Below are 10,480 nucleotides of genomic sequence, written 5' to 3'. Positions count from 1 at the left end.
GGCCTGAGTGGGTGGTTGCAGCCTTACCTCGCTGACTGGCTGCAATGATGCTAGGGAGGAGAGAGCCCTGAAGAGAGGTATGGTGGAAGCCCTGCTGGGGGCTGGGAGTTTGCATTACGAGTGAGAAGGCTCTTTGTTGGTTTCGTTACAGCCATTTGGGCTCGGCTTGTGTTATGGTTAAACTGGAGGACCGGGTGAGGCTGTAGGGGTGAGAGGAGGCCTCATGGGGGCTCCCCAGCAGCTTGGGGGTTCCTGGTGCCCAGTAGGGGCACAGTGCACAGTGCCGCTGTAGGCACAGCACGAGGAGTGCCGGAAGGGCGCTCGGGGTGTGGGGCTGTAGCCTCAACCGCGAGAGGTGGCACTGGCCCCAGAGGAGGCAACAAGCGCTCGTGAGGCGCGGCACATGCCCTAGGGAGGGCAACAAGCGCTCGTGAGGCGCGGCATAGGCCCCAGAAGGGGGCAGCAGGTGCGTGAGGCGCGGCATAGGCCCCAGAAGGGGGCAGCGGGCGTGTGAGGTGTGGCATAGGCCCGGGGTGCCAGAGAGGGGCACCAGGGTGGGATAGCGCCGGGGCGCCAGAGAGAGCGCCGGAGGACAAGGGACCAAACAACATCCAGAGAACAGCTGCGAGGCTTGGGGCATGCCAAAGGGGAGGTAGGAGGTACGCATAGGCCTTAAGGCAAGGGGTGCACAGAGGTACCCCATATGGAGTAGGGGCAGGGACATTCACACCGTTCACTGGGGGGATAAAGGCAGCCTCCCATCTAAACCTATTTATCAACAAAGACGTGGCGGGCAAGAATCAGAGGGTGCTGAATCACCTAGAGTGACGGTAGGGGGCGCTAGGGAGTTCATGGCCGCTCCTAGGCCCCACTCACTCGCACAAACTTGCCAAAAATTGACTTGCAAAAGCTGCAGCCAGAGCAGCTGAGACTTCAGAGCAGCAAGTTGCAAGACATCAAACAAACAGAGCAGCAATGGTTGGATCCAGAGCAACTGAAACTCCTGCACAGCAGGAGCACTGGCAAAGCAAAGGTCCTGCAGGAGTGCCAGCTCATTGTCTGGGATGAGTGCACAATATCTCCCAAAGCTGCCTTAGAGGCTCTTTATCGCACCATCCAAGATCTTCGACACAATGACAAAACAATGGGAGGAGTGACTCTGGTGTTGGCTGGGGATTTTTGACAGACACTCCCAGTCATTCTACATGGAACCAAAGCTGATGAACTGCAGGCCTGCCTCAAAGCTTCATACATTTGGAAAAACATTCAGCAACTCAGCCTCATGACCAACATGCAAGCGCATCTAACAGGTGATGCATCTGCTGGAGAGTTTGTTGCAAGCCTGCTCGAACTGGGAAATGGGGCCATAGTTCCATCTTGATTCTCAGATACCATCTCAATGAACAACATTGGGAACACAGTTGCAACACTTCAAGAACTGAAAAAGACAGTTTTTCATTGCATATCACTTTCATGACCACAAGTGGCTATGCCAAACAGCCATTCTGGCACCAAAAAATGATGCGGTCAATACCATAAACAAAGACCTCCTTTCTCAATTGCCTGGCACCATGCAAAAATACAAGTCAGTGGACACTGTCCGAGACACCAATGAGGCAGTCAACTACCCAACAGAATTTCTCAACTCTCTTGAACCACCAGGCATGCCTTCACACAATCTGAAGCTCAAGATTGGTGGACCCATCATTCTTCTCAGGAATCTGGACTCACCAGCACTCTGCAATGGAACACGATTGGCTGTAAAGAAGCTTATGCCACATGTCATTGAAGCCAGCATCATGACTGGCCATGCAGCGGGACAGGATGTCTTCATTCCATCCATTCCAATCACTCCCTCTGACCTGCCATTTCAATTTAAACGGCTCCGGTTCCCGATCTGCCTCAGTTTTGCTATGAGCATCAACAAGGCACAGGGACAATCAGTCAAGGTCATTGGCCTCAACCTGCGAAGCCCATGCTTTTCTCATGGTCTATGTTGGTTGTCCCAAAGCTGGCAATGACAAAAACCTTTTCATCTTGGCACCAGATGATAAAACATGCAACATTGTCTATCCTGAAGCTCTACATGAATGAAAATGTGTCAAACACCGTCATAAACTGGGATAGAAAAATGTGATGTGAAATCCTCAGTGCTATGCTGAAGTCTTACAAAGTAAATAAATAATTCTACCTCACAATTCAGTAGTTTAATAGATTTAAATGTTCAACTTTTGTAGGTTTTTGGTATGACCAAAAGCTCGCAGTGTCAATGTGTATCACACAAATAAAATAGGGTACAAAACTAAACACATACACACAGCTTATTAGTAGAGGGAAATAAGATTGAATGAAAATATTTTATTTATAAAACATTAAAATTTGATTACTGCAACCCATGCAAAGCCAGGTACTCCGGCTAGTTTTAAATATTTTAGACTTTGTGCACTTTAAAAATATATATATTTACACCTTTCCACCTGTAAAGTCTTTTATGAGCCCAGAAGTATAAAGCTCAGAAAAAAGCAACAGAAACATCTTAAAATGACCAAAAATACATGTTTTATACTTAAAGGTACCATCATCTTATGGTTTGATGTCTTTGAAATGTCTAGACTCAACTCATTCATGCCAATCCTGTTAACAATCTCTATACTTCCTCTTTTCAGTGGTTTACAACACTTCTTTCTAGCCCCTAATGAAACTGTTAATTGGTATAGGACTGAGTATTGCTACTCTTGGCTTTAGGCTCCTGAAATTTAAGGGGAAACTTTCACATTTGCAAAGTGAAAAGGAGCTATTTCTTGGGACATGTACTTTAAACAATTAAAACATTATTATGTAATAATGTTGGAGTGTTGTTGTAGCTGTGGGGGTCCAGGAATCTTGATTAATACAATAATCTTGAATGAAAAGGCTGCACATGCCTCATTGTTATTGAACAACGGAATTCATTCACAAGAGGATCAAGTCCCAGGCATTTGCTGATTCTAGTAGTGATGTACAAAAAAAAAATCTGCCAATAAAAAGGAAAGCTGAATTAATAACCAGAGTTTTGAGCTGTTTCCTAATTGTGAATAAATACCATGTGAATAAAACGAACTGAACTAAAATCCTTATAAGTAAACCAAAGTGAAATTAATTGAAATTAGACCAACTGTGAGAATGTTGACCCCATGTGTTTGTAAAAGCTGTCGAAATATAACAATTATTTGTTGAACAGATAGCGCCAAACAGTGCATCAGTGTTCAAAGTAGGCTTTGATTCACACTAGGTACATTTCTAAGACACAAGAGTACATAGTGGGCTGAGGAGAGACATGCATCCACAATGAAGCTAAGTAAGGATTCAGATCTTGCAGAGTAAGCATTGCGATTCTCACACTGCATTCTCTGCTTTATTTAGGAGAGCAGCAAAATCTTATCTGAGAAACTGCACCAAATTTACCTCTAGTGTAACATAACTGAGTGTAAAAATGAATTTGAATCAGAATACCTAGATACCTAGAGAACATGGGAAAGTTTGAAAACTGTTGTCCAAGCCCTTGATTAGCCAAGCATTTAAACATGCCAATGGCACACAAGCACTTCAGTGAAAAATAAATACATGGTTAAATAAAAACACACTTAAAAATTTTGTTTAAGAGCAGTAGTGTAACTAGGGTGGGGCACCAGCCCTAGATGGCTAATTGGAGGGGGTTCCATCATGGCCCCTTCCCCCAGAAGCCTGTCAAGCACAGCCCTGCACTCAACCATGTAGCTGGGGAGGGTGGGGTAGGGGGTAAAATTACATCCCCCCACAGGAGGCTTTCCTGTTAGAGGCACAGCCCTGCACTTGGGGTTTGGTGAGGGGAGAGAATGGGGCACTAGGAGTGGCCTCCAGGGAGCCGATGTTGCTGTCTGTTTTTTTGGCAGCAGCAGCATGAGCTTATACTGCTGCAGGAACAGCTGCAGCAGAAGCAGCTGCTGTGAAAAGAATTCCATTAGGTAAGACTCACCCCCTCCCCACCTTGCTCACCAATGGTCAGTATAATCCCTTCCCCATCTCCTCCCCTACTCCAGAACTGAAAGTGCCAACCCCCTCTGCTGAAGAGGGACTTAAAGTGCTTAAACTTTAAATTGTAAGAAGGAAGAGTAGGTGAAGAATATTGCTGGATGGGTAGCATGTAGAAGGGGCATAGATCTGGGAGTTTCTTTTTTATTTGATTTTGTTCTGGGAATGTAGGATTCCCTCTTCCTCTGCATGGATAAGTATGATCTATGTAGATCACAGCTGTGGGTGTGAAGAGACATTGTGTGTGCCCAGAAGAAAGGTGATAATTGAGGAGTGATTCAAAGGTGGGAAAAGGTATCTGAGATTCTGGGCATAGGGTTCAATTAAGTTGGAGAAGTAGACTTGTTCAGCTAGGGGCATGAGAACTGAAGGAGAGAATAAATATGTAGTGGAGGAAGTCTGCTTGATTATTGGATTTCTGCCAAAGATGCCCTACAAAATTAGAGCAGGAGAAGATGATGTTGGGGTAATCATGAACCTTTGTTATGTTTTGGGAGTTTGTGGTCTGTTGTGAATATTTTCTTGTACTTATGTGTCATATTGTCTCTTCGGAAAGCCCATATTATACTGTATCCATTTGTCACTTTTATCACTGTCAAGTCACCGTTTAGCTGATACCTGACCTTGTGATTCCCCCCAGTACAGGGCTTATTACCCAACTCACCTGCCACGTCTTGATGGAATAGAACTACTTAAAGGAGGGTTTCAGTGGTGTGATACGAAAGCCCTGGCTGGGGTTACTCATGGTTTGGACATGGTCGACTTGGGGCTCTGCCTCCCCTACACCCCGTCCACTTGCCAATCGTGTGTTGATATGTATAGCTGGCTAAAGCTGCTTCCATCCTCTAGACCCATATGTCCAACGCTGGCCAGAATTCAGCAATTGGGTTATCTGGTGGGTTGTTTCTGGGGCACACTGAGGCATACCCAGAGTCTTTTCCACCACCTGGCTTTAGTCCACTCAGAGGGTCTCACACCCCACCTTGAACCTTCCCTAGAAGGCATCCTTTCGAGTTGACCCACTGGTCATAGCACACTGACCAAAGCAGAACAAAACAAAACACAAGCAAAAGGAGCAAAGCAAGTCAGAAAACAATAAAGGGCTAGCTACAAAAAGGCTCAGCCAGCAATCTGTAGCTGTTCCCCTACTCTGCCTCCCCACTAGGAAGGCTCTGAGGGAATGAGCCTGAGATAAGAAGCCAAATAGAAGCTCCCTGAGGCTTCCCTGTGTTAAGTTAAATGGGGACCCAGCATTCCTGGTGTCCTGTACCAGCCTTGGCATCCCCAGACTTCCCCACACCCATGCTCAGCTTACCCGGTGACAGGTCTCTCTCACCTCTGCTTGGTACTATGCATGCCTTTAAAATCTCCTGCAGCAGCACCTCCAGCAACATTGTCTGCCTACAGTGGAAAAAATCAACTCCTCAGTAGAAAGGCAACTGAGATAAAAGGCCCTTAACCAGAGGAGCTCCAGGTGTCCCAGGGAGACCAGAACTTCCTGGAGAATTCCATGCTGGTGGATGGGCTGAGTGGAGGTGATTTAGGAAGCTACCTGTGGGGTATGTTTTGTCATTGAATCTCAGGCTTTAGAGGTTCAAGGTCCCCAGTGATCAGGGCTAGGAGAATCAGTAAAAAGGCTGAACTCTGGAAATACTGGCAGGATTCTCAGGAGGGCTAGGGGGCGTAAGAATTTGTACTTGTTTTCTTTTTCTGTCTCCAGATCTATGGTCAGTTTTGCTTATATAGTTTTCTACCTATGTAGCAAATCCTTTTGTTGTATTGTTTCCTCACTGTGGAAGGAATAATTTCTGGATGATTGATATTCCCAGACAGCCCTTTCTACAGAAAGGGGAACCTAAAACTTCTTTCACAATCCAATGAGGATGCCACCTAGAGCTGGCAGAGTTTCACTTACTACAGCTGCAAGGTCTGGTATGGGGCAGTGGAACTGAGGCTTTGCTGGGGGCAATCTTGGTCTATTCCTTGAGAGAAGAGGCAGTATGGTGAGGATAAAATTGGAGCTCTGGGGGCCCTCTGAGGATGTGTTTAGGACAGTAGTGAGTTATGGCTTCAGGTTGATAGGTTGAACCTTACAAAGAAGGCAAAGGGGAAAAAGCATCGGGGTGGGGCAGAGTGAAGCCCGGAGAGAATCAAGAATCATAAATGGGAGGAGGGGGAGGAAAGGGCTGAAAGCAAGTAAAGTCATCAGTGGTTATGGACTGGAAGTCATTGAAATGGTAAGCGACAGAGTCAGAAGGAAGTGGTTAATAGGCAATTGCGAGAGACATTTTTCTCATTGATATTGAAACATAGAAACAACTGAATATTAATAACCCATAAATATGTACAGCTGGCTTGAAGACTCTCCAGGTTTTTTAGAAAGACAACTTACAGAATTAGTACACTAATAATTACTGTTTATGTAGCATTTTAACTGTGTGTGGTGATTTATATTCAATAAAATATCATCTTTGCCTGTGGATTGTGCCATGACATGGAGGAAAGGCTCATGTGATCCAATGATACTTTGGAAATGTATGGCACCAAAACATTCTTATGGTGACATGAAGGCCACGCAAACAGATGTCCATGCCCCTTGTCATGAAACACATTTCTGACTGTGGCGTAAGTGGTATCAATTTGTGCTGCTTTCTTGCAGCAGATAGCTGTTTAATTTATGACAGGAAAGCACACAGCCTGGAGCTGGTCAGGCTGTCTCATCATCCTGGGCAGGCAGTCCTGGAGCTTCAGGGTCTGAACCGGTGCACCCTGAGAATTTCCCTGAATGGGTCCCTACACAGCAATACAGGGTGGCATGGGACCTGACTGAGGTCCTAGGGAAGCATGGCAGCACAGGGTGGTATAGAGCAGAGCAGTGCTGGGCAGCATGGGTCCCAGTAAGCATGGGATGGCACAGGTCCCAACATGGTGTGTCAGCACAGGTTCCAGCACAATGTGGGACCTGCCATGGTGGCACAGTGCAGTGGTATAATTCCCAGCCTGAGATTCTCCCTGTCTGCAGAAGCACATAGCAGTTTTGTCCCACTGGATCAGGCTACTGCCATTGTCAAGAGCAGCACAGACCCAACCCTCCAGGACAGTAGGTGGTATCTGTTTTGCCCAATGAAGCAGATCGGTGATGCTGGGACACATCCCAGCACAACTGATCCACTTCATTTGGTGATGTCTGTTTATACCCTGAGAACTATGGTACTGAGAGTTTGGTACTTCCTTGGTATGGCCACCTGCTCAGGCAACCAAAGGGCTTAGGACTGTATGAAGATCAGTCCACTGGTTCTCCAGCTTAGGAGCTAAGAAACAGTATAATAGGCATATCTTGGTTGTGCCCTAGGTAATGTCTGACAATACGATAAAGATTCTGATAGCATATTAATACATCATATATAAAATTGCTGCCTAAAGGGTTTTACTGTCTAAAGTAATGGCATCATTTAAATTGCCTTTTAAATGCCAGGGGTGAAATTCATTCCTCGTATAACTGTGCTATCTCCAAGGAACTTCTTCTCTGCATTATAGTCTCTTTCAGTCTGCAGCTGGCTTTTTGAACTTCATCTTTCCTCCCTCACTTTTTCCAAAATGGCAGGTTTATAGACCCTTTCTTATACAAGCTCTGGTCCCCTTTGTCAAGAAACTCTTAGATCAGACTCATCAGATGATCAAATCCCTAACTAGATTATTAATTTCTTCCTTCCAATCCATCTGGGATTAGGTTTTAAAAAACAGTTATGCTCATCTCTTTTCTAGAGGCTCCATTTAAAAGGATGATAATAAAAGATTTTAAAAATTTTATAGCTAGCCCCATGTCAGGAAAGAGAATTTCTCTTTCCATCTCCTTTGAATTTTATCTCAGTGTGGAGGTAAAAGACAACAAAGACAAATAAGTCTCCAATTCAAACTGGAGTTTGCTACTGCAGACATAAATACACACAGGGCATGTCTAAAAGTTCATAATAGTTACTGTGCATTTAGTTTAGTACTTGCTTAATGAAGTACCAACTAAATACACAGTAGATACAGTTACTGCACAGTAGCGCTGGGGCATGGTTTTTTTGTGATGTTTACTGAGCAATAGCCCAATATCACTGCACAGTAGCATATCAGCACAGTTTTTGACCAGCCCATTACTGCACAGTGATATTAGGGTACTGTGCAGTAAGTGTCTCGTGTAACCGTGCCCAGATAGTCTCAAAAACAAAAACAGAATTACCTTCTGATTATCACAGTGTTGTTATTAACATTGAGAGAGAGAAAAGAGCAACAGAATTTAGGTCTTACTTATACTTTGCAGACAAAAATAAATGTCAAATGGTCACACTACTGATGGTCTCCAAGAAGATAATGAATGATGATAGAGACATAGAGAAGGGGGGTTGAAGGGACCTCCAGAGGTCATTTAGTTCAACCCCTGCTTGAAGCAGGATCATCCCCATCAAAACCATCCTATACAAACCATAATTTGAACTCTACATAAGGCTGCTATCAACCCTAACACAACACAGACCTAACACCCTAATTTGCCACAGATAAAGCAGGGTAACAATGTCAGCCAATGTACTGCTTCTATAAAATGTTGCTAGTATACACTCCAGAAGTATATGCTCCAGAAGTGTATGTTGCCAGTATATGCTCTTGGATAGAGGGCAGGGAGCTAACTGTGCAGGTGCTGCCCCAGCTTGCAGGTAGCACCCGCTAGATCCAACTCTTCCCTGAGCCTGCGTGCTGGCCAGACACTGCTCCCTGCACAGGTCAGGGAAAAGTTGGATCCAGTGGGTGCTGCCTGCAAGCTGGGGCAGCACCTGTACAGCTATCACCCTGCCTGGGCAGCCCCAAGGAGCACTGCCACCATGGAGGGAAGGACCAAGGGCTGCAGCAACTTTTACAGGCAGGCTCTGCTGAGGGAAAAAAACCCAAAAAGCAGCAAGGGGCCTGATCCTCTCCCCCACCTCCACCCCACAGAGCCTGTCTACTTCTCCCATGGCTCGGGAGCAAGCTGCTGGTGGGCCCTGAGCTGTGGGGGGCCCCACACCTTCCTTCCACAGCAGTGGTGCTCCCTGGGGCCACCCAAGCAGGAGGCTAGTGGGCAGGTGCTGCCCCAGCTCACAGGCAGCACCCAGCCCAATCTAACTGCTCCCTGAGCCTGAGCTGGAGCACCACCCACCCACTAGCAGCCTGCCCAGGTAGTGCTAGGGGGCACCACAGCTGCAGAAGGAAGGACCGGGGCTCCCGCATCTATGGGGTTGCTTGGCCCACTGGAAGCTCACCACCTAGCCATGGGAGACATGGGAAGGCTCTACGGTGTGGGGGGAGGGAAGGTTCAGGCTCATCACCACTTTTGCCTTCAGCTCACCTCTCCCGCAGTGGGGTGGTGTGAGCTGTCAAAGGCTGCAACATTACAAATAGCTACATTGCAAATTAAACTACATGTGGATGTGGTTTAATTTGCAACATAGCAAACTCATTTAAATCATTTAAAAAAACACAGAACATGTGCAGCATGACACAAACTGCAAAAAACAGCCAAGTTTTGGTATGTGTACAAGCGCCCTAGAAGTCTGAATCGCTAAGCTCTTTGTGGCAGACACTAGGGTGCCTGCTACTGGCAATAGTGATGTGGGCTTAGCTGTCAGTCAACAGGACAGCACAGCCAGGGGTTGCTAAGGCGACCAATTGGGTCAGATGACCAGAAGGGGGCAGGGCCTGGCCCTTTATAAGCAGTCAGGCTGAGGCCAGGAGCCAGTTCCATCTGGCAGCCTAAGCAGCAGGAAGCTCTGCTGCAGAGCTGAGCCGAGCAGCCTGACCACCCGAGCGTCGGCATTATGATACGGGGTGGAGAGAACCCTGACAGGGAGATGGAGAATGGCCAGGGGTGCTGAACGTATGTTATAGCCAGGAGGCTTATTTTGAGTTACAGATGGGTGGCTTAGGGCTTTGAGTTACTGTTGGGTTGTTTGGGAAAAACCAGAGGACCGGGTGAGGCTGTAGGGGAAGGAGGAGGCATCAGGGGAGTGCCCCAGTTGTGTGGGGGTTCCTAGTGCCCTTGGAGGGCATGGCAGTTTGGTGCTAAGGAAGGCACAGCAGGTGGTGTGCTGTAGGGTGGCACTGGGTTGTGGGGTGTCCTGACCCCAGCCCAGTGGGGCAACATCGGGCAGAGATAGGGGGGTGTCCTGACCCCAGCCCAGTCGGGCAGCATTTGGGACTAGAGCCCAAGCAGGGCATAGGACCCAGAAGTAGAGTCAGGGGGCCAGGCATGGCTACAGGTCACCTGAGCCCCGAGTGCGAGAAGCGCGAGCACAGGCCCGAGGTGAGGGCAGGGGAGCGCGAGCACAGGCCCGAGGTGAGGGCAGGGGAGCGCGAGCACAGGCCCGAGGTGAGGGCAGGGGAGCGCGAGGAGCGCGAGCACAGGCCCGAG

The sequence above is a fragment of the Crocodylus porosus genome, unplaced genomic scaffold (assembly GCF_001723895.1).
Source record: "Crocodylus porosus isolate Cpor-Errol unplaced genomic scaffold, CroPor_comp1, whole genome shotgun sequence".
Classification (NCBI taxonomy): domain Eukaryota; kingdom Metazoa; phylum Chordata; order Crocodylia; family Crocodylidae; genus Crocodylus; species Crocodylus porosus.
Note: the sequence above shows the minus strand (reverse complement) of the source record.